The sequence below is a fragment of the Pleurodeles waltl genome, chromosome 3_1, assembly GCF_031143425.1.
Source record: "Pleurodeles waltl isolate 20211129_DDA chromosome 3_1, aPleWal1.hap1.20221129, whole genome shotgun sequence".
NCBI classification, from domain to species: Eukaryota; Metazoa; Chordata; class Amphibia; order Caudata; family Salamandridae; genus Pleurodeles; species Pleurodeles waltl.
The window spans coordinates 1,551,194,982-1,551,220,980 of NC_090440.1; the positions used below are offsets into that span (position 1 = coordinate 1,551,194,982).

General features: G+C 42.9%; 1 protein-coding gene across 8 annotated transcripts in view; it reads right to left on the minus strand.

Annotated features, from left to right (window-relative positions):
• The window catches only part of PKP4 (plakophilin 4), a 643,120-nt gene that overhangs the window by 521,303 nt on the left and 95,818 nt on the right, over positions 1 to 25,999 (minus strand). For all 8 annotated transcript variants that reach the window (XM_069225136.1, XM_069225133.1, XM_069225134.1 and 5 more), the window contains exon 2: positions 5,137 to 5,213. The gene's annotated coding sequence lies outside the window, so the exon portion shown is untranslated. The remainder of the gene's footprint in view (positions 1 to 5,136; positions 5,214 to 25,999) is intronic.

The following is a 25,999-nucleotide window of genomic DNA, read 5'->3' on the forward strand; positions in this document are numbered from 1 at the left end:
TATTGGTAGGGGGACCCGGCAGGGGTGCCCTCTGTCTCCATTGCAGTTTGCACTTTCCATAGAACCCTTTCCATAGAACCCTTCGCCTACATATCACAAAGCAAGGTCTAGCTGCAGGGATGTGGAGGGTGGGAGATATCCACTGAGGAGAGAATTGCTCTATTAAGTAGACAACGGCCCTCTCTACTTGGCCAACCACTACCAGATCGGGACTACACTGCCTCCGCCTCCTTCAGCTCTATAAGGAAGCCTCTGGACTCGAGGTGAAGGCTGAGAAATCCGTGATGGGACGAATCACAGTGACAGCATAATCATGCGCTGGCAAGTCTCCATACCGGTGAAGCAATTGAGCATCAATTCTTTGGTAATTCACATCTTGCTGACCTGGAGTCTCCTCCTGCCACCTCTGGTGTCCTGTACGAGGTCAGACGTCCAGCATTGACCCCCACCCCCTTTACATACTGAAAAGGATGGCTCTATTCAAAATGATGATCCTGCAGCACTATCTTTATATTCTCCAAAACTTCCCAGTCACAAACCTTGCTCAGTGGTTCAAGGACCTTGCTGCCTTAAACCATACTTTCTTGTGGATGAATTGTCCTCCTCATTTAACTTGGTCCAAATGTCGCTGATTGATGGCGACATGATTATGCCTCACTTCCAATTGCACTAGAGGGTAGCGCAGCTGGTGGTGGTCAACAACTGGCAGATGGGCAGCTAGGCCGCACTCACGTGCCAAGCCAAATTATCCCTACAAGACCTAATCAGAGTAATTGGCCTGCTTTGTGGCAATCCCCTCCCCAGACATCTTCATGAGGTCACCCGGGTGTTCTTCCTGACCTGGTGTGTGGCCCTCCGATCCATGGGGTGGCAGGATAAAGTCACCAAGAAGACTCCACTATGGAAGGGTCGCCGCCTGTGGCACACCTCCCAACTAAAGGGTTTCCAGACGTGGGTCAAAACGGACATCACTGTGCTGATTGATGCCTGGCATGGATATCGTATTAAATCATTCCAAAATCTCCAAACACAAGCTGCCCTGAACAAGTTCTACTTTCACAAGTACCTACGACTTCGACACGCCCTAGGTGTCCATTAAAACTGTCTAAATGAGCTCACCCGCGTACAACCATTAGAGGTCCACTTGCTGATATGCAAATTGGAACAGGTGGGGTGTCACACGTCTATCATCTACTGATCAATAAAGCAACAAACGCTTTCACCCTCCGAGATGAAAGTGAAAGACATGGGTTGGACCCTTACAGGATGTAGAACGGCAACTTAAACATCTCCACTGCACCTATCTAGCCCCCCCCCCCGACCCAAAAGGCTCTGGAAGGCAGGAAACGTGCCTGCCCCAACCTGCTTTCTCTTTCACATGACCTAGACTTGCCCCCTTACTGCTGAATACTGGAGGAAGATCTCATCCTCCCTATCTTGAATCTTGGGTTACACAATCACACTGACACCCAAAGACACACAAAGAAATGTTATTGGGCATTCTGCACAACCTTGGGCCAACTAGAGAAGAACGAAACCCCATTGGGTTGGCTACTGTGCTCACCAAAAGGAACACTGCCTGTAAACAGAGAAAGCAGCCGCGCCACATAGGCAGAGTGTAGTTTAGAATGGACTGGTGTGCAACACTGGAGGCACCTATCTGTAAAGTGTGTGAGTGCACCTGCAAACACGAACGAGTATGAAGGAAGTGGCTAGACTATTATGGACTGCGACTTTCTGATGCTACTGACTAGATATGTTAACATGTATGAAACACATTGGTGTGCAGGACTGCCTTGGCAAATTACATGGTTAATGTTTTGTAACCTAATAAAACCAATAAAATTGGTTATAAAACAAGTGACGGTGAATAACCAGTCTGAAACATTGTTTTACCCTAAAGCGCTTGTTCACCAGCATGGATTTACTTGGACGACACGTGGATTGTGAATCCTTCCCTGCGGCTGAAGGGGGATACCAGAAAATCAATGTAACAAACAATTATGCCAAATTTCAATGCCAACTATAGATACACAGTGGCACAATGTACACGAATGACACTGCTCCTTTAAAAACGGAGACCATGCCTCACCTATGAGAGAAGAAACTGCACGCAGGATATGAACGGATTCTTCAATTTTCTTTTTTAACTGGTTTTAAATTGGCAGCACCTCTGAGCAGGGAAGGCAAGATAGACTGCATATGATGCACATATGGGGCCCATACACTGTCAGAATTTCAGTCAGAGAGGCGGTACTAAGGGACAAAGCCCATCCTATTAGGAATGGTATACAAAAAGAAGCCTGCTTATCACTCATGTAACTTTTCGTCTGCGTTGGTGGCCATTTGGAGATTCCTTTTAAAGCTTTTAGCAGCAGATGTCTTTCATAAGGCCATCCAAATGTGTGATGTGAAACAGGACTCTCAACATATAGGTGTGAAAAGGCCTGAACCATAGTATGCATCTTATTACAGCAGCAGTTCTTAATATAGGATTCACAGCACCTACTCAGGGAGACCACTATCATTTACAAAATGAAATAGTAGGAGATTCATAGTGTGTATAAACATCCAAAAAAACAAAAATAAATGTTTTTAAATGCTCAGTAAATTAATTTGAAAATGAATGCTAAAAATTGAGTTAGTCTTCTTAGCTTGATTTGACAGAGCAGCACAATTAAATCAGACACCAGCATGGGCTTTGTTGGTTTAGACTGAAGCATTAGTAATGAACGACAAAAAAGAGCATGCATTAGGGAAAACAAAAAGAAAAAGTGACACGCTGGAGTCTAGCATATCGCTTTGTATTTCAGAAAAAAAAAAAAAATTTTTAAGTTCCAACCTTCCAGTAACATATCTATTTTTTTAATATTTTGATTGGAATAAAATAAAGCAGTTTATAAATTGTGCATTTGTTTGATGTATACTTGTGTTTTTGTGCATTAATTTGAGGTTCAGACAGTAGAAAGAGCCAAGGTTAATGTCCCCACCTCCGCTTAATGATTCAATGGGTCTCCTCCTATCTTTTCAATTAACACCAGTTTGTACACATGGGCAAGCCCTAAAAGATTCCTATCACCTCAGGATTCCATAGACCCCCCTGTCATCTTCAACTCCAAAATGGGGAGTTACTGATAACAGCATCAAACGCCCCCAGTACACCACTGATACACAGCTCTATTTAAAAGTCTCCTCTGCTTCAGACATCTAAAACCTCAACACTGCATTCACAGCATCCACACCTGGAAGTCCAGTGCCTACCTGAAGCTCAACTAAACAAGGCATAATTCCTGTTATTTGCCAAGAACAACAAACCAGAAACTGTACAAACATGGCGCAATAACATTAACTTTTTCTGCTTTGAACCCCAACTTTCACTGAATGTCTAGTCATTTGGATTCACCTCAGAAAACTACTTCACTCTTACGGAACATATTGCCAAAAAAAACCAACAAAAAAAAAACACAAGGACTCTTTTGTACCAGCCCTTGTACTCTTGCATCCGGATGGTGGCAATTCCCTGTTCCCTGATCTCCCAGACTCCACATTGGCACCTTATACACTGCAGCACATCTCATCCAATGCCTGAAGAAATATCATAACACCTGCATCCTGATGGAACTCCATGGGCTCCATATGCTGGCCCGCACCAACTTCAAAATAAGCTGCATCAATTATAAAGCCATCAAGGCCAGCACCCAAGCGTATATTACAGACAAGCATGCCATCGCTGATGGTTTGCGGTACACCTGCAACCAGGATACCATCAGACTGCAAACCAAGTGTAAAATAAATAAAATAAATAAAAATAACAGTAAACAAGACCTGTAATAAAATCCCCTTAACCATCAGGACCACACTATTACTGCTTTAGGAAAGAGTTTAAGATGCACCACTTTAAAGAATACTACATCCCAATGCATTAAAAGTCCACAAACCAGCTACTTTTTTTTCTAAAACTCATTGTCTTTATGTTTGTCTTTCACCCTGTACAGAGCTGCACTGCCTTTTAGCTATGTCTGTGCTATGGAACTACCACAGGCATACAATGGGAGTCCATGGAAGATGAAAGGTTAAGAATCGCCAAATTAAACCACTGGGATACATATTGAAGACTGTTAGCAGACTGAAAATGAGGAACGGTGTAGATTTGTTATGCACCAGATTTTTGATAACCGATCTCCTCAGAAACAGGAAAGGCTGACCTGTACTAAAAGTACAGAGAGGTTTAATAGTACTACTATGACCAGTGGCTGTGTCAGTCTACTGTACAAGTCAAGACAGACCATCAGTAGTACAGGCTATACAGAGAAGGCAACGAGAATCCTCAGTTCATAGCAAAAGTTAAAAATCCAAAGAACCTCAAAAAAGGCAGGGGCAAATTAGATTGGGTTTTAGTACAGGGGGATTGATGTTTTTACACTCCTATCATGCTGCCTCGGGGACTACTTGTGGCAGCAGCACTGTTTATACTCACGAGTCACACTTTACATTCACAGCTCTCAACTCTAAGGAACGTAGTTCAGTGTGCTGTGCACCAATTAAGAAATCTGTAAGACACAGGTTTGAACTCTAGCCGGATACAATTAATCACTCTTTCACAATTTGCTTAAGTACCTCGTAGTGGGATGATAAACGCATATTACTCAATCCCCTAGATAAAATCCAGCTTGAAGAATGTTTCATCATGTCATTACGTGTCAAATTGCACTCGTATTTCCTGCACCAACACCAAATCCTTTTGTGAGTATCTGGATTTCTTGGCAACACCTACACAACTTCCTGTTCAAGCCCAGCAGTCCATGCACTGCTCAATAATTTCTGTTCATATCCCTGCAATGACAATAACTGACACAGCTTAAAAGTAAATACAACAATGTGTATTCATCGAATTTACTGGGCACCCAGGAAAAAAAAACATTTAGTGTACATCCACAAATTACAAAATGCCAAGTCCTCCCTTACAAAGATCCTTTGAAGGAATAGCCGTGTTAATTTGGAATAAAATTCTTGGAATTTAAAAAAAATATGCAATTTATACAAAGATAATGATCGTTCTTTAGAACGGCTGCTGAACCTGTGTGTTGTTTTTTAATTTACGAAAACAGTTTAATCTTCAGTCTCTTTGAGTCTTACCTTCTTAATGATGCAGAGAACAAGCTCGCCTGGCATGCCATAATATGCAGTGGGTGTACTTGGGTGACTTGAAATGTCTGAAATAAAAAAAAAATAAAAAAAGAGTTTTACTAGTAATAAACCGAAAAGTAAAGCTACAGATTTATCAGTCAACTTTTTAAAGGTGTGGTGGTTACACAATATCTTTTTGAATGGGACTTCGTTCGGTATTTCTGCTGTTCCCCATCGCAATAAACAGTGGAGAGTTGTTGTTCCAAATGTAATGTTACCCCATATACTAACCTGAAGGGAATGTTTGCCATGTTGCCAAACAAAAACAACAGAAAAACATATATAATTTGTATAAAAAGTTTTTAGCTTGTGAACTGTTTAGTATAGAACAGGTTTGAAGACAATGTTCAGAAAAAACACAATCCCTTAATGCATTACCAGCAGTAGCGAGCAGAATGAAAGAGGAGAACATGAATCCCAAAACCACTTTGCACTAAAGCCAACACATACTAGCTATGTCATACTTGCACATCTGTGTGGCCTGGACTTGTTGTCAAAGATATAATCTGACAAGACTATTGAAACACTTCACAAAATCTCAGTTCTGTCACGCAGGAAAGAAATAAAAAAATCAGCCCAATTGGTAACAAGCACAAAGTAAAAAGATCTATAGTTAGGTTAAGTATTAACCGGTGTTGTTAAAAAGTCTAAAAGTGGCTATTATAGAAAAACATAAGTACAAAAACGATTAGCTGACTTATGGGAAAAAACGGATTTATTTGTGCTTGTACTACGCAGAATACAAGTGGCAGCTTGAAGGAGTCAGGACAATGTATTGTCTGAGCACTGTTTAACACCCAGAAAAGAACTCATCAATAAACGCATTGATGACAGAGAATTTCTTTCAGTATGCCACATCTGTCAATCTACAAAGGAAGCGACTTCATGCAACAGTCCTTTAATGCTAGACATCACCCATATGAGATTGTAGGCTGTGCCCACCACGTCTCTGAAACATGTTAAATTAGCCTGGCCTCTACTGGAGAGTCAAGTATACTTGTAGGAGTATAAAATTCAGCCCGATATCAAGGCCCCTTCTTTCTTGTGGCCTTCCACGAGTGGCACAAGAGTTTGTAGCACATTAGTTAAGCCACAGATACTCACACCAAACTCAACTGTGTTTATAAGGCAATAACAGCGAGTACTTGTGTATCCTCGTGAGATCTTTCTAATGGGACTTGAGGAACACTATGGAACAGCACACATTAGATTCAGCTGGTGTCTCCGACGTATAAGGATACAAAGTATACAACTCAAAATTATACAACACAAATCACACCACCGTTGTGCACTTATGTTGCTGCTACACGGTTTACAATAATTACAATGTGTGGTAGGACGGTTATAGACAATTTGGATATTTCATTGCAACAATGGATAGAGTGCAATAGCTTTACATAACTCATAATAATTTCAGGTTAAGGTGGAACAGGTCTGTTCTGAATAAATAGTCACAAGAGAGGACACATCAGTCTCATTCCAAAACGAGACAAAACAAAGTGAGACTGAATTCAAGTGGAGTCCCTCAAGTGGAGTATCTTCAGAAAAGAGTTCCAAAATAACTTGTGCCATTTCAATGGCAGTCCCAGATGCCTTCTATTTCACTATTTCTGGATCAAAGGCAGACCAGATTTACAACCTAGCGAGCAGCTACTTATTGTAACAAGAACCAACATTGCAAGACCAGCAAATAAATGGGTGCTCCTGATCTTCATTTCCTTCTGGTATATAAGGCATCCTACCACATTACGAATAATTTGTGGCATTAAAAAGATACACTCGCTACTGGGCCATAATCAAACTGTGGCCAAACACCTTATTCAATGCTTGAGAATAAGTGTTCTTTGGTACTAACGTCAGCAGAGTATTTTTAGGTCTAGCTTGACCATGCAGATGTCTGCAAGACGTATTGTTACCAGTTCTTTAAAATATACAGACTGTGTGCTTGGGCTCTGCCCAGAAGAATATGTCTCCCTAACCCCATACTATTGGCTGTGTTGTGTATCATTCCATTGAGTGCCTGAATTACAAAGCATGAGAACTATTCTATATCTGAAACGTACATTCAAACATGATATATTTAATTGTTAATTTTATAGATGTATTGTTTACAGAAAGCATTTTTTTTTTCTTTTTCACTAGTGCAGCCTTTTCTTTAACATTTTAGTCGGGTCTCAAAATGCGAGCCACACTATTGTCTTTGTCAATACTTGACCTTTAAGGTAGCAGAATCAATGAGATCAAACACCACTGCTTTCACTCGAGCTCATATTAGACGACTAGGTTTCAATAACTATCGTTTTCACCTCGTGTGCGCTGTAAGGAAATTTACAGGCTTGCCTGAAACTATGAGTATAACTTCAGCGCCTAAAGGTGCGCGTCAGAAAGCCTTGTATTCATTTAAAGAGGTAGGTACATTATCCACAAGTCCAATACACTGCAGGGCTTCTTTTTGTTGAATTGTGTAATGTTAACGGTATCGTCTGTACATGGTTTCTAAAGAATTGTGGTGAATTTGCAGAAATGCGTTTATCTAAAATATTTTTTAGTGCTGCTTTCATACTTCAAGAAGCCTCGGTGGGGGGTGGGGGGGGGGGGTGAGGGGTGGGGGGGTACTTCGACCGTAAGATTCCTGTGCTAGTTGGGTTCTTAAGTAAAATGACGCCTAGCTTTGTGTTTTACAAATACTTCCACGGGTCTGGCACACACTGCTTTGTGAATGTAGCTTCAAGGCGCCTTTTGCATGTTCAGAATGTAGAGCGATGCTGAGCATTTGTTGCATGTAATCACTAATTTATAACAAAGTATATACCATGAATTAACCATCCTAATGACACACAAAATGTATTCTTCATTATCTCATGGTGCTATTCATGTGTAGCATCAGAAAGACTGTCTTTACTAGGACCCGCATGTCTACCCCTACACCACAGTGCTGTGCTCCAGATGAGCCCCGAGATAAAAGCTTAATAAGGTAGAGACGAACATGCACACTTCTGTTCCTGGAAAGCCCCCTTGCACCATGACCGCTGGATCCTGTATTCTCGGTTATCTCACAAAGCTATTCATGTGGGGCATCAGAAAGTCTGTCTTAGCTAGGAACCACATGCCTACCCCTCCACCTCAATGATGCAGTCCGGATGACCCCCCAGAGATAAAAGCCTAATAAGGTAGAGATGAACATGCACACTTCTCCTGCTGTTAAGCCGCCACGTCTCATGACGGCCGGATCCTGGCCAATAATGGCCCAGGCGACCATCCTCCCAGTCGACTCACTGCTGAAGGTTACTTCTGGCTTGGTTTTTAACACCCTGTAGACTACCTTGTTCCCGCTTCACTGAAGTCCAGGCTAGATAGGGTACTGGGGGCTTCAGTCTCTAGTTACTGCTGCTAAAGTGCACTAGACCATTTCCCCCGAGTTGCTCTTTCCTCCTCTCTGTTAACACTTTTTCAATGTAACTGTTTACTGTACATGCATGTAGGGCCCCAAGGAGGGGCATGGCCCCCCGTATTGTAGTGGACCCTATTTAGTATTAATGGGAATCAGGAGTTTAGCTTAGCCTTCTGGCTTACAGGCCTGTGCACTCGTCACCTAGTGACTTTTAACCTAATTAGCTTGCTCTGTTTTAGCACTTAATTATTTCTTCTAAGATGGCTACCATGTTTATAGTTAGGAAGATGTTTTAGTTTCACGTTATAAGTGCCACCCGTAAAGGCGTCTCTATCAGCGTCAAAGATAAATGAGATACGTAGGTACTCACAATATGTACTTTCCCACTTTGCTGTGACAATAACAGAATGTACCTTTCCAGGCAATTGTTTATATAATTGCCGTTCCAAGTATGCCTTCTTATCTATTGTTTGGGAAAATACCTGTGTCAGGGGTCCTACAAGAGCTGTATAAATACATCTCATGCAGACACGATTATCAGAGGGATTCCTACCTGATGCCATCAACGCTATCTATGCTACACATCACCTTGATGCAGACCCAGCCTTCGTGTCACCACCGAGTCTGATCTAGAGACCTCATTCCAAGGCAACAAGGGTCGGGGGGCTCTTTCCATCGACATGGTGACAGCAGATTAAGTTTATCACACCTAGCTCTCTTTAAGTTAGAGAGTAGGTTCATCATGTAAGGGTATTAGGGTTCATTTCACATGTATTCTACATCTCATGTTATTGCAAGATGGTGGGGGTCTTTGGATTCATGACTCTCGTTTTTACAATTCTGTTTCTTGCATTGCTCATTATCCTAATCATTGCAGCCCATGAAATTTACAGTAGATTGCAGTCTTGTTAATAAAACCTATTGAAAACTTTACTGCATCTCTTTCATTGCCTGTGTGTGACTGGGACATGTTGCTCATGTGAGAAAAGGGTACTCTCCACGACTCCCCTGAGATGTCGCACTCTTGAGTCCATGTGCAAAGGCTGCCGCTAATCACTTTTTACTATTTTGGGTTTTTGGTGAGGTACTGCTTGCGAGCCAGGAGGGTTGGGCCGACAGTTGTGACTTGTTGTAGGATTAGCCTCGTTGCCTACAAACAAAAAAGCTGTCATCCCTAAACCAGCAATCTTGCCTAGAGCAAGAGTCAAAATACGACAGTATCCTCCCCCCACCCAACAGTGTTGGCTTTGCTAGCCTGGTCTGCAGTGGTGGCTGCCACTGAACGGGGATGACGGGCGTGATGGGACAGAGGGATTGAAATGAAAAAAAAAAAAAAAAAAAAAAAAAACTTACTTGAAAGCTGCAAAAACAAAAAGTAAAAAGGACAGTTTTCATTCAAAAATGTACATTTTGAATTTTAGCACAGCTGGGTGATCCTGAAGATAATCATTAACCGAGAACGCAGCTAGCATTCAACCTGCAGAGCTTGCCATCCTGGACTTCTGATGCCCACCGCGCAAAGAGGATGAATATGCTGCACGCGGCAAAGAGCAGTTAATTATACAAACTGTCCAATGCACTGCCCAACTCAGCACTGGCAAACTGTGCTTGAAGTCCATAGTAAAGGCTTTAAGCAAAATGTATTCACGTCTACTCCTCAGACGGATTTCAAAATCCTACTAGTTTACGCCCAAAGCAACCTAAGAAGGGAAGTTTCATGCAACCAGCGCCAGCTGGCTAAACTAGGTTCTCAAGTGTCTTTCCAGAGCCACATTACTACGAGTTAACAAATTAATTAGATTTTTTTTAATGATGACAACAATATTTAAGAGCTTGAAGACACCCAAATCGAAACACATCCAACTAGTGATTCCCCTGTTATGAGCCAACATAAAAAATAAATTTTAAAAACCTGTTAGACCATCATCTTGCCATAGCCTTACTAATCAAGCATTTTCAATCGCCTGTGGTCAGAGACCAGTTTTAACTGGATGTGCATATTAGACGGATAAAAAGAGATGGTTTGTTGCATTTTGTGGTTCTTAACGTTTTGCGTCCTATCATTTGTGTTTACTGATGAATGTACAACGCTCAGGTCAAGTCGCACTTAAAAAATAGTTTTTTATTTTTCAAACTCCCTGCCCAGATAATCAGGGGCAACAAAGATACTGAGGAAGAATATTCAGAAGAGAAGAGATTAAATGAAATGGGTTTGTAGATGACAGTGGTTGCCTTCACTGGCCCATGGAGCTCACTAGCACAACTGTAATAAGACCTAGAAAGCACCTAGCTTTAAGACAAGCATAACTCGAAGGAGCTAAAGTGAGGCCTGTGTGAGGGCAAAGGGTCACCTCAATGCTCTTACATAGCCTAAACGTAAAATGAATTACTTAGGATTAAACATGAACCAATTACCGATCTTTAAAGGTAGGTAAACATTTATTTAGTTACTTAAAACCATAACAATAAGAAGAAAAAAAATATTGTAAATTACATTTACATCCTAAAAGCTTCCAATACACACACTATTGATTTAGATATTTCACTAGAAAAACACATAAAATTCACTATAATAATTATATTCAAATAGCCCCTATCCCCAAAAGATTCATTCAGGTCATGAAGGCATATTTGCAACATATTTTCTCCCCAGACTCCATACCACTTTTCCCATTTCCTATCATACATCGCTCTCATTTATCAAAACATTTCAGACATTTAAAACTTCAATATAAAAAAGTTTCATTAAGGATATAAAGGCATAGAGGCCTAACAGTTGCCCAAAAATATCGTACCTCTTATTCCCCTCATCTGTTTCACATCATTTCCACTCATTGGAGCATATTATAACTCACAATACAGGCAGCTGGGTCGAGTTACTTTATTGTTGGGCCATGTTTAGGGCCAAATGCTAATGTCTGATGAACTACAGTGTACCTCGACAAAAAAGAAAAAAAAAAAAAAAAAAACTCTAAACTTTATGTAGATAAGAAAAATGAACAAGTCTGCAGACTTCACATTTATTTTGTTGACCAGAGCCAATCTCTAGGTGGTCCCGCTACCTTCCAATTCCCATATTGTTAAAGTGCAGATGCCTAATAAAGTGTGACGTGCCAAATCAATTTAAAAAGCTCAAACTTTAGGTAGATAAAGGAGATACAGCAGACCTATTCAAACCTTCACCTGCGTCCTTCAAAAATTTAAAAACTCTTACAGTTAAATGAGGATGTGACCCTTTTAGGCATGCAACAACTGCGCTCTGACATTTCCTAATCCCAAGCACGCAGAACACAGGGGCCAATCAATAACAGCTTAGGCTCCGCAATTCTTCACAGATGCACACTATGGGCCAGATGTACCAAGCGTTTTTGCATAGCAAACGGTGCGAATGGCCGTTTGCAAATGCAAAAATGCCTTTCAGTATTGCTATGCAATTTTAAGGAATCGCTAAAATAGTGATTCCTTAAAACTCCAAGCCCGTTTAGAGAATCACAAATTGTGATTCTCTAAATAAGAAATCGTAAATAAGGAATCCTTATTTGCGATTTCTTCAGCACATGTATCAAGCTTTTCCTTAATGCAAATTGGGCATTAACGAATCGCAATTACCACCAAGTAAAGGTGGTAACCATGTGCAAATTTTAAAAATGCATTAAAAATGCCATTTTTAAAATTGACACGTAACGCACACATGCCCCTTTGGCATGTGTGCGCCTTACATGTCCTGAAATATGTGTTTGGGGTGCAGCAGAGGGGGCCTTAGGCCCCCATCTCCCTTGGGTTTTGCATTTCCTAAATGGCGAATTCCAGTTAGGAATTCGCGATTTGAGAAATGCAAAAAAATCGCAAATATGGGCCTACAGGCCCATAAGTGCAAATGGGCTCAGAATCGCTGTTTGCGATTCGTTAATAGCATTTGCGATTTTTAAGAAATCGCTATTACCAAATCGCAAATATGATGCATACCATTTTGCGTATCAGAAATAGCAATTTCTTAAAAATTGCTATTAGAGAATCGCAAAGTGGATTCTTCATACATCTGGCCCTATATGCATTAGTGATTCTGACTTGTACTTACATAGCCTGCTACGCAGAGCCACAGACGTTTATACAACCTTATTTATAGGCTTTTAGGAGTATAATTCCACACCTCAGTCTGATTAGATCTTTTTTAGGGTGAGCTTCATGGGGGAAAGTTAAGAAGACGCCCTCCACCGAAGACTGAAATAAAACGAAGCATACATCAGCATGTGCCTTAGTGGCCAGATCAAATTGGTCTTCCCCTGCAGATCTCAATCTTGCATTTTTTATTAGCAACTTAGGCCATTGCCTCGAAGGGAGATTTAGGTTGATGATTTTATCAGCTCTTGAATCCGAAATAGATTTGTTGGCATATTCCTTCCATGCAGACTTGCTATTCTGCAGGTACAGCCAAATCAAACCTCTTAATGAACAAAGGGGCGCTTCTATAAGCTTTACATAATAATTTAAAAAAAATCTAGTTCCCTCTATAGTTACTTGCCTGGTTAAATTGAACTCTAAATCAGCTTTGGGAGGACAGGCTGCATCAGGAAGCTGCAGTAATATTCTGTAACAGCAGCACTGTGCCTTATCTAACCAAGGGCCAAGACTGCCCTTAAAAATCAATGCACCATATGTCAGTGTAGGAATGAACTTAGAATCTATGGCCCAGCAGATTCCCATTAGATCTGGACCTATCTGTCCAGACTTTTTGCATCACCCTGTTCCCCGTGATCTGGACTCTGACCCAGGTTTTAATGTAATAGCTCATAATTGCTCGCAGCAATACAGGGGGAATCCCCCAATTATGGAGCTTGCGCCAAAGCTTTGTTCTGCCAACATTATCAAATGGGGTGGTGTAATCAATGAATGCGGCATACAGAGTAAGTGCTTGCTTTTTGTTTCCTGCCTCAATCAAGGAACAGAGGATCACCAAATTGTCCTCTGTACTGCTGCCCTTCCTAAACCCTGTCTGTGTATCAAGGATTAATGCACTAGCCGAAGCCCATTCTTCGAGCTCACTGCTGAGTACCTTAGCCTATCATTTTCCATCAACATCAAGAAAGGCTATTAATCGAAAATTAGCTGGCTGACCCGGAGGACCGTTTTAATGTACTGGAACTAATATTGATCCCCTCCAGCTACCTGGAACATCATTTGTGATAAAACATTAATTGAACAATGGGCATGAAGTTGCAACCACTCTTCCTGTGCCACTTTAAATAGCCTGGTGGGCAGCCCATTGGGGCCAGGGGCACCTGCAGAACGGAGAGAGGCTAACGCCGATCGCAAAATATTCTTTTAAATCCATTCACATACACCATTTCCCCAGACATCTAAAGGCAGTCCCAGGCCTGTCGAGCAAGGCTCTTCCCACTGACTGCTTGTATGTGAGTTATACAAATTGTAAACATATTGCATCCAACTAACAGCCGATATAGAGGGCTCGGGTTTCAGACTGGCCCCACTCGAACCAATTTCCAGAATGCCTTAGTGCCTCATATAATTCTACCCAATATTTTTCCTCTCTCTGCCACATCTGGGCCCATATTTTAACTTTATAGGTCGTTCTTATTTGAGGAATCTCCTCTGTAAATGCACTTGAATGACTAAAAGATAGTCACTTTCTCAGATGACTATTCAGCTGCCTCTTGAGCACCCTTTGTTCGATACAAGAGTGCGTATGTGGAGGTGCCTTGCGTGGTTCCAGTAGGGTTGTTGGAGAAGCAAACTGATTTAGCAGAGCAATAGTTGGTGTGTGCCACTGCGTGGGAAATGCAACCAAGTTCACCATGAAGGCTGTAAAAAGTTTTTCCAAAATCTCGGGTTTCAGCTGATGAATCAAAGCTCCTTTGGGCTCTGCGCAACACATATATCCCATGTTGGGAGCCAATTACCTTGGCCAAAGGCAATCTGGGCAAACATTACGATGCTGCAGAATAAAATGGCAATGTCGCTATACAGATCTGAGATCACCTCAAAACTATTCACATGGCTAAAATGCTGAACTGAGACCCAGATGTAGTCTATTCATGATGAATATTTTGTGAGATAAAAGTATAAGCAGGAGGAATATCTAAACCACGTCTGCTATTCAGTACCCTCAGACCTAGGTAGTTATGAAGTATGGCAAATCTCTTCCCAGCCATGTTCTTCCTAGTGATGCCCAGACTAATTTCAGGAACGGACCATGCGATGTCCTCTTGTACCCAAATCGATGATTGGGCTGTGTCAAGAAGAAACCTGTTAAAATCTCCTGCCAAAAGCCACAAGGCCTCCAAATGTATCTCTCTTAAAGTTCTAATAATGTGTGCCACTTCAGTCAGATCCAACCTTTTCTTTGGATGTTTAGGGTTAATTTAGATAGATCCTATAAAAATCTGTGGCCAAACCTTAGGGTTGTTGTTGGAAGTGGGATCTAATTACTAAAATAACATAAGCACCCAGGCCGCTAGCTAAACCAGACCTACTTATCGCTAAGGCTTTATGAACTAAAACAGAGAACCACCAGAAGGGTGGCCTCCTTTAGAGGACGGCTCTGTGGGAGCAAAGAATTCAAGGTGATCCGGCTGCACTGTGGGACCCGTCTGCCAAGTTTCCTGTTGGCATATTTATTTATTACTAATAGTCTGGATTGCATAGTCATTGGTCATCAGGGTTCTTATGCCCCATATATTCCTCAAACAAAACTGTAGAATTGGCAATCGAGTGACTGATGGATTTTGCATATTTCTGGAGCGAAACTGAAATGTTGGCAATTGGATGGGAAATGAGTTCTGGAGGCCCTCACCCCATTGACAATCAATGGGGATTCAGTACAGATTGCCTAACATCCGACATTCTCTATCATTACTAGAAAGGTTCTCTGTGACCCTAACTCAATCAACCCCCAGTCTTCTGTCTTCCACACCTTTCCACTATGGAGGGCAGATTTTGTGTGCAGAGGGGAGTCTAGATTTTTAGCCACAATCCAGGGATATTTGGTGGGAGATGGGTTACTAAGTAATATGCCCCCCTCGTGACAAAACGCTTGCATGCGCCTCCATTTTTCTCAATGTTTCAGAGCGACAGAACTGATCTTTAGTGGCCTCTCTTGGATGGTCGCTGGTCCCAGGAATGAAAACTATATATTTGATCTCCTTTGAATCAATCTGATCCATATCTGGCAGGGCAGCGAATAGTTTTAAAATATTTCCATGATTAAGCACATCTTCATGACCTCTAGAGACATATTCTGGATGTAATATTAATGTTAACTGCACAATGTTCTCGATAGGCCTATTCTCATTTTAAGAATTTAAGCAAAGTCCACCCTCCAGATGTTTCCATAGCCCTGTTGTGATGCTAAGGTCGAGTCTGACCATCCCCTGCCCCCTCCCCCCCCGCCATCCACCAACACTGCATACTGGAACCACATTTCCTATTATCACCCAGCCCCCACCTTTCCTCTGCACAACGTGAAAAGGTTACTCTTTGATCGTCTTGTCTTATATCAGTCAGTTTCTCAATGGCATGGGATGTTGGAGGGCCAGCATTTGAAATCCCTACTCATGGCATTTGGGACTTCTTTTGGGGTTCTTTTATAATCTTAAGGTGTTGTGATGAAGCAGATGTTTATAACTTAGGACTGCTTAATCACGCAGAGTTCTGCACATCAGGGTTTCCTAATGCCCCTTGCCCAATAAGTAAGGTTTCTTCCCGGTGTGTCTACCATGGGATCCGACTCTCTTTGGACGATCTTAGAACTTCAGACCGTATTACACTGGGTCTTACTTGTCCTTCTGTGATCAAATTTTGTGACTCTAATGTCCTATCCTGTAGCGCGAGTTCTGTATGAGAAGCCCCCCACCACTCCCCCACTTTACCTCTTTGGCATCGAGTTCCTCCAACATCAATGAATTTACTATTACCTCAGAGGAAGACAGGTAATGTTCATTGCTGATGGCTTTTTGACTCAAGCTATCTTCCGAATCTCTATTCTGTCCTTGAGCAGTGATAGTGACCCTTCTGCCTTGAGGGCTTTGACTGCTGTCCCTTCCCTAGGGGTCGCTATAATTCGATTGAGGCTCAGAGAAAATTGGGAATAATTTCCACAATACTCTACGGTAGCCTTTCAGACTTTTATTAAGTTTCCGTAGGCGTTTTTTCTTGACACAGTGGGAAGTGGCCTTTCAACACCCTCCGAATCTTTGGGGCACTCAGTGTCAAAAAGCTCAAAGACCTGGGCACTGATGCCACTTTCTCTCAAAAGAGTCACTTGCACCTGAAGAGCAGTTTCCACTGTTTGCCCTTCTACATTCCCAGGGAGGCCAACACGGTTTGCCAAGCAGATAGAAGGATCAGATGGGAGATCCGATGGAGCACATTTAGGCTTGGCAGATATCTTACATTCATGGACCAGCTCAGTCATTACTGCAGGAAGAGCAGAAATGTTTTCAAGTAGATGAGAGCAATAGCAGGACACCATAAGTGTATCAGTAAGTTGTTGAGCCCTGACAATTAAGTCATTAAGCTTATCAATCCGCCTGTTAAGATTCTTATTATGCTCCGCGAGTGACTGGAGGAAATGTAATTGTATGACCAGCTTCTCTGTGTGCATCATAGATGTTTGATTCAATGTCATAAGAGCTCCATCCATAGCATCCCACAACAAAAAAAAATGCTTTTGGACTGGTTCTTTTCGTGACATGGCTCACTATCTCTAAAAATTAGTTTAGGGTTGGACAAATGTTCCAGTTGATTTGATGATATAGGGCTCATTCCTCTATGCACACTTATCTTCTGCCTGTAAGTTGCTTAATGGCGGAGCTTGGCTTTGCTGTGACTTATGATTATCGTCATAGTCCATGGCGCTTAGAATCTCATCATAATCATCAATATACTGATTTTCTAAAACTCCCCAGTGCCCGTCAGACAGTGAAATTTTGCATGGGTTTACTACAAGTTTGTTTTCTGTGAGGCCCAGATGTAAGGATGGTATACTATCAAAACAAAGCATCCTAGGTTTACAGTCCACAGGCATTTGAGGGGGAAATCAGGTCTTCGATGATAACGGCTTCCAAGCTCGGAGTTTGAGTTAAGCTTCTCTCCTTAAGAGTTGGAGATGGGCAGCAAAGTTAGAATTACTCAAGCTTTCAGCTGCCAGCATCTAAATTTCCGGGGATAACAACCAAGGAGGCATATCGTCCTGCCTGCCCCTCAGCTGTTCCAAAATTGCACTTTACCAGCTTATCTCCCGAATTATGTCCCTGTATTCTTGCCCATCACCATAACCATCAACCGCCAGTGGATCTTGCTGGGGGACTTCCTGTGGAGTGGGTGGTCTTAGATCAATATGTTCAATGATTTGAACCCCGTAAAGCTCAACGCTGGACACTTGATCCACCGATTTATCCTTTGTTGTGGGCTCCATAGGCCCCCCAACCCACTATAGATAACAACAGAAGATGGAGTTGGTCTGATGGACTACATTGAGAAGCTATGCCCTCTACACAGTGGAAGGGGGGAGAGAGGAGGGAGGGGGGTGCTGCTTGATTTTCCAGTTTATCAAGTTTAAAAGGTAACTTCCTCTTTAATTTCTTCATAGGCTTGGAGGCACGCACTTCGAATAACAGAGAGCATCTTGTGCGCATTCCAAGTTTGGTTAATTACAGACAATTCAGCTGCAATCAGCTCATTATATTATTAGTACTTCCTTCACCTCCCCCGCGGTGCAGTTTCACTTGCTCCACTGGTCTTGGCCGTCTCTTGGAGGGCTTTTAAGTTTTAAAACTGGCCGTCAGCCATTTGTAAAGTCTGCTGAGGAGCCTAGAGGGAAATTATCTTAGAGGGGAGGGTCAGTATCAATCTTTCAAACAATCTACCAGGAATCAAAGAAAAGAGCCACTCTACCAACTGACAAGTTAGCTCTGCCAAATGGCCACACTGAGCCTCAGAGTGCTGGGCCCCTGGGTCTGTCAGCGCTGCAGGGGGACTCACTGAGAACACCCACAGGCCACACCCGAACCTAGCCATGATGCTTCTGTGAGGACTTGGGGCTCACTCTATGCAGCAACTAGCTACTGCTGCCACGCTCAGTGCGCTTGCCTCCAGGGCCTATGAAGTGGCAGAGCCACAAAGCCTCACCAGAGCTCTCCAAAACTCGGAGACAAGCCCCACATGACTGGGAGGGAGGTTGAGAGGTCCATGCCCCCAGTGGGCCCAAAGGGCCCAGGAAGTCCTATGAAAAGGGCTCTTCACACTCGTTCGCACTGCTCTGCTGCCTGCGGCTCTGCCCTACGCAGCATCTAGCACCGGAAGAAAGAAGGACTGGCGCCCCCTCAATGTGGGGTAAACAATTCATTTGGTGGATGGGGAGTGTGTTGGAGTGGACGCTCGGGATTCAGGTGAGCAATCTGATACATGTGCCCTATACCACCATCCTTAAAAGTGTTTATGCTAGTCACTCCACAAAAATGTCTGAGCCAGCAAAAGATGCATTTATCCACACTCCATCTCCTCCAAATTCTATACATTAATTCCTGGAATTTATTTACACAGATTAAAGACATATTGCACTTCAGGATGCCTCACTTTAGCAGATGTGTTTGACACAAACAAATTAAAATCACTAACACTGTAAGAACACTTTTCTAATAGAGGACAAGGAGAGGCTATTGAATGTGGTAATGGGTGTTGCAATAAGTGGTAACTAGATTCCCTGAAGAGTTTGCTAATCTGACCAATTAACATACAGGTCCCAGAAAGTTAATCTTAACTCTACAGAACACTAGAAGCCCGGGGAAATGTGTGACAATCTTAATGTAGCTTGAATATAATTGAGTTGGAAAGATGTGATGACCTCACAGAAAACCTGAATATGTCACAGAAAGATCCCCTTTAAGGAGGCTCATTGATGTTACCTTGCAGAAAACCTAGAAATTGTTTGCAGATCTAATGTTAGAGTTGGGTGGGGGGTTTGGACCCACAAGTAACACTCAATAGTCAGTTATTCTGCCTCTAAGTATTTTTAAGTGTTATGTGAACATAGTTTGAACAGGGGTAATGCCGGTCATAAGTAGCCTTCCCAAACCACAAATGAGTGACAACGGATGACCCAACCATTAAAGTCTACATGCTAATAATGACTACGCTGGAACTTGTAGGCCACTAAAGAGAAGAGAATCCCTAACATTGCCCACGTAACTCTGCAGGCTTTATAAAACTGAGAATATTCCATCAATGATATTCATAGAAAGCTCGATTACATTTTTGAACGTTTATGTTGCACCTTCATGTGAATTCTGAAACTCTACTTATGTTCTTCAGATAAAACTTTGTCACTATACTTTCAAAGTTGTGGTTCCTCAAATAAGTATATCCCTGACTGTTTGTTAGCTCGTTTGGTGCTACATTTGTGCTTCCTCTGTTTGAGGTGCATGTCTGAATCCATTGTTATCCCGATGGCTAGGTTGGTCTGGAGTTCGATTTCTCCCACCTGGTATGGGGGCTGCACTAACAAACATTTGTGAAGGCATTGTCACTTTTTAAATGGTGTGAATATTCAGGGACTCTACATGCAGTGAGGATACCTGCAACATGGTTTTGAGCAAGGTGCATCAGTGCGTGAAGCTTTAAAAGGAGATTTTAGGAGAATAAATGGACTGAACTCTGGCTTTAGGTAAGGGAGTTAAAGAGCCGACTGAACAACATGTGCGCCCTAAAGTGAGATACTTAAATTTAACTTTGCTGTTCGTTGGTGATGAACTTCTGGGAAGCATTTGGTGGTTTAAGGTTCAGTTGAGACAAACCTTGAAAGCAGACATGTAAGGCTCAGGCTTATAGAATGTATCTGCCATGACAATAGAGTCATTAGCATATACATAAACACACACATAGATTCAAAAGTTGTTCTGGATGCATATTTCATAGCACAAGGTCACTATATCACACACCAGAGTAAAACGAAAGGTAAAGGATCTCTATCTCAATTCCTCTTTGGATTTCCCTATGCTAGAGAATGATACTGTGGTTTTAGGACCATGGCTTATCCAATACTTAAATAGTTTCCAGAGAATTCCATTCTATCTAGCTCTAGAGATATGACTGATTTTGTTTGGTGTGCATCTGTGTGCCTGAATGTTTTTCTCAACAGTTTCATGAATTTCGGCTGAATGGTGTTGTAGCATAGTTTCTTTTAGCTGCCACTGGTACCTCTTTTACAAGAGGAGTGGATGTGGATTTAATGTATGCTGTTTGCTTCCCCAATGAAAATACTCTTTGGGTCTCAATTTAGAGGCCTGTTTGTTTGGCTCGAAGAGCAGGAATTATTAGTTTTCCTTCATAAGGTGAAAGTTTGAAGATTTTGCAGACCAAGCTCCGGATGGGCAACTTTCTATATACTTCCTCTAACTAGAGGAAATTTAGAGGAAGTTGATGAAAGGGTGTCAGCTATGGAGGACCGAGACACTGGACGAGACGCAGAGGCTGAATGGCTACACCAAGAAATTCTGTGCCTGAAAGAACACCACATCTATCTATAAGCTCAGACTGAGGATTTAGAAAACTGCTCACAGCAGAATAATGCGCGTACTAGAGGAGTCCTGACTCAAGCAGAGGGATCTGACCTCAGAGGATTGTGGGGGCCTTGTTTTGACACATTCTAGGAATCCCAGAGGACACATACCTAAAACTTGATTGTGTTCAATGTGTGGGTCCCTCGAAACCGGACACTGTCCCCCGCCCCGCTAATACTCTAATATGTGTCCATGATTTCCAGATAGAGGAGAACATTCTTCGCAAGGCCCGGGAGATCCACCCGATTCAATTCCAGGGCTATACACCTGTGTTATATCAGGATTTCTCAACGAGAACCCTTCAGAAATGTCCAGACTTGCACCGTAACAGCCCAATTATGCAAAGCGGTACTATCGTTCTCCTGGGGCCATCCTTTCTGGATCATATTTCACCTCAATGGGAAATTACTCCAACTGAGATCACTTAAAGAGGCGTGCAATATACTTGGCATCAAGGATCCCAATACAAATGAGTGCCACCACAGTTTTCCAGACAGCAAGAAGCGCAAGACATTTTGATGGCAACGCACCAAGGGCCCTTCTGTTGGTGTAAAACCTGACCCCACAACTATGGTCGAGGAGAGACACGGTCTGGGGACCCCAAGAAGCCTGGGGGTCCTGACTTCGAGGGAACTCCTTCACTACAACTTTGTTCTTCCAGGCAGGGGGGTAGCATAGTGGCTGGGAATGGAGGGTCGAATGCCTGACGCAGTTAGGACAGCCTTGAGATCCAGCTCTTGCTGGACCACTGTTCGACTAGGTAGACTACCACCATTAATGGACTTGTCTTGTGTATGATGTTACCTTTTTGCACTGTTCCCGGGGTTGTTATTCCTTCATCGTGCATAATGGCAGTTTTGGGTTGGGTATGTTGTTGGTTCTTTCACAGGGCCCCCCCCAATTCAATAGGCCCACTCTCTCTTCTCTGTGACTTGCTCGATTGACCCTAGCATCCCTCTGACTGACAGCCCCGGAAATTAAAATCACAAGCCTCAATGTTAGAGGCCCTAACAACCCTATTAGAGGGAGAGGGACAAGGGGACGGGGAGAGGGAGAGGGCGAAAGAGAGGGGGGAGAGAAAGGGGGTGAGCGAGAGGGTAGGAGAAGGGGGGGGGGGGAAGAGGGAGAGAGAGAAAATCACTTTCCTAGAGCGCTCTGGCATCAATACATGCCTACTCCAGGAAACACATTTATTATCTAAGAATGTACACCGCATGTAATGTTGCTGATTCCCCCAATAGCTGTGATCCACCAATTCTTCAAGAAGAGGGGAGGCTATTTTGTTTTTCTCTCAGTTTAGAGATGACAATCTCCAAAGTGACCATTTATCGACTTTGTCTTGGTACCTTCCAGTTCACCCTAGAAAATATATACGCTCTAAATGACCAATAGGAAGCATTTATTCTGAACACCCTCTACCCCTTACTTCAAACTCCAGATCTGGCTATATTGATTGGGGGCAAATTAAACTTGGTTATGGACAACATCCTGGAGCACTCTGGCCAACGCTCGGAACCGCTGTGGAAGAATGTTGGCTCATTGCCTACGGGCCAAGATATAATCTGGGTAATCTGCCCCAACCCACTACAGAGGTACATTCGGATCCACAGATCGCTGACGCTTTCCATAACTATTACAAATCTCTTTATACAGAACCAACAGGAGCGTCCATTGACCCCTCGGATTACCTCACATCCTATCCTCCAACCCCTCTCCCGCCGCAAACAGCTGACTCCCTAGATAAGCCTATACATATTGAAGAGGTAGTTTCAGCTATTGCCTGCCTAAAGCTCAAACTCCCTGGGACCTGATTGCTTCCCCTCTAAATTTAACAAAACCTTTTGTCACAAATTAGCTCCAATCCTTACACAACTTTTGCCTCCAAGGTTTCCCTTACAGATTCCATGTTAGAAGCTTCCATATCGGTCCTTCCTAAGCCTGGTAAAGACCCAACACTATGCAGGACTTTTACATCTATATCCCTCATAAATGTCGATGCCAAATTATTTACAAGCATATTAGCACACCGACTTAACCCATTCATGCAGAGACTGATTTCACTAGATCAGACTGGCTTGATACCGGCGCATCAATGCGGAGACACTAGGTGCATCTACCACCAGCATTTACAGCTCACCAAGGGATGCGGTGTGTGTTAATGAGCTTTCTTCCTCGCCTTTTCCTATCGACCGCGGCTCGCGGCAGGGTTGCCTCATGTCCCCTCTTATTTTTGCTCTATATATGAAGCCCCTTGCCCAACACATACGAGCTCACCCAGCTATCTCTGGCATCACGTTTGGATGTGAACAACACTTAATCATCTCAACCCTGATGATGTGATTTTGGCCGTCTCAGACTCTTTGACCCCCTCTCCCTGCTCTGGTAACAGAGCTTCAAACTTTTGGAACTTTTTTGGGGCTTCAAGGTCAATATGTAAAACTCACCAATCCAGAACTTCTCCATCTCTCCCCAGACTGAAGCCTCACTGCAGGCCCAATTTCCATTTGAATGGACCTCCACCTATATTCCCTACCTTGGGATCAAACTTGCAAATTATGTTCCTAAAACCTTTGCTCTCAAATATAGCACCTTGGCCAAGCCAATTAGGGCAGATATAAGCAGTTGAGAATGTTTGGGTCTTTCCTGGCTGGTCAGAATTGCAGCTATTTAAATGATAATTTTAACACGCAATTGTATCTTTTTTCAAGCTCTACCACTGACCCCGCCCAGGCATGCACTTTATTCAATACAGGTGGATATCAACACGTTTATTTTGGGGGGTGGGAGGGGTCCTTGCCAGCACAAACATATACTCTACCGCTCAATGAGCAAGGGTGGCCTTGCCACGCCTTTCCTCCTGCAATATTACCAGGCTTCAAAACTGCGGCATTTGGAGAAGACTGCTTACTGAAAAAAACAGGTGTTTCATGGACAAGCCAGAGGCCAGCTCCCATATCTGGAAGGAACCCTGGTTTCCTAAGAGACACAGGGCTTGGGGACTCTATACCTCTCCAGTAACAAGCACTATCTTTCATGTATGGGATATGGTGGCAGTTAATGCAGGCTTAACAACCTTCCCTTCTCCATTGACATCCATTCTTAATAACCCAGAGTTCACTCTGGAGCTTCAACCTGATCAGTTTCAGCACCGGCACAAGGAAGGCTGTAAACAGATTGGATGCCTGTCTGGCCCTCAAGGCATAATTCCCTTTGATCAGATCAAAGCGGACTATGGCTTGGAGGAAGTGAACCAGGTCCAATACCTCCAAGTTTACCACTGGGTGCTACTGCCTTCCGCCCATGCAGAGAGGACCTTGACAGCCTTCGAAAAATGTTCAATCTCAAAGGACAAGGAAAGGTGACTAATCACTGAATTGTATGCCATCCTTAACAGGGAGGGACTATCACCTGCTCACCAGGGCAAAAACTGTTGAAGATGAGATTGGCAGGCCTCTTTCCGATACAGAGTGGGCAGACATACCACAGAGCACATCATCCTGCACACAACATCTCAAGCACAGACAGCATATAAGATAGTGTCCTACTGGTATTTAACCCCAGCCAGACTGAGCACGGCACACTGAGCACTCTAAAGAGTGCAGGAGGGGCTGCAGGGAGATGGACTTGCTACTCCACCTCATATGGCACTGCCCCAAAATCTCACACTTCTGGGAACAGGTGCTGAACGGCAATGACAACATATTTGAGATCTTTCCAGCCTACACGATCCTTGGGCTCCAACTCCCTGATGTTTTCCCTCTATTCACTACGAGGAACGCACATGGCGTTGGCACTAGGTGCGGCACACCAGGTAATTTTTGCTCATTGGGGAACTGATAAGAGCCTTCAATACATGACTTGGTTGTATAAGATATGGTTTATTCTACAGATGGAGAAAATGTCGCTCACAATAGATCAGAGACCAGATGATTACACCACAGATTGGGCTTCCTTCATACGCATCCCATCTAAAGAATAAAACAAATCGACCTGCCCCTCCCACTCGAAGCTACTGTGGTTGCTGCCCATCCCTGATTCCCTGTCGATTCATATTCCCACTCAACCACTCAGATACCGACTACCACCCATCAAACGTATACATGACTGAACTTTAAGATCCATCATTTACATAAACTTTGAGCAGGATCAAGTGGGAGGGGTGGGGGGGGTAGGGATCTGGGGGTGGGTGGGGTAGGGATCTGGGGGTGGGTGGGGTAGGGATCTGAGATTGATCCTGGGGTTTGTTACCCTTTATTATGGTGGCTTGTTTCAGTAGTGCTGCCGGCCCCAAGGTTGTAGGCAAAAGCTGCATACAATTTCCTCTTTAACGATGTCATGCTACCGGCCCCTTGAGGATGTAGGCCTTTAGCTATGTCCCTTTTTTTGCGACTTTAATAAAAAAAGAATTGATCCATAAAGTTAAACAATAGTTTAACAAAACAGTTTTTTCAAGCTGCAATCTTTTCTGTACATTTTATTTTGAAAGCGAACAAAACCCAGTCTTGCTTTCATGCCTCCGCATGGATTTGCATATAATCAGAAGTGGTCTGAGAGAATGAAAAATACCCCTAAATTGTTACATTATGGAAAAGTATCTACACGTACCACCACCAGTAATGCAATCTGAGCAAAATCATAACTTGCTGCATTACACCTTAGAGCACTCACACTAATGAATACTATACACCAGTGTTTCCCAAACTGCGAATTGGTCTCGAGACAATTTTTAGTGGGTTGTGAAAATCCAACCAATAAATAAGGATGGCTTTCAATTCTGTATTTAACTTGTCACATTTGCTGCGCTTCAAAGACAGAGGTCAAAATTAAGGCAATGTCTTATGGCAAA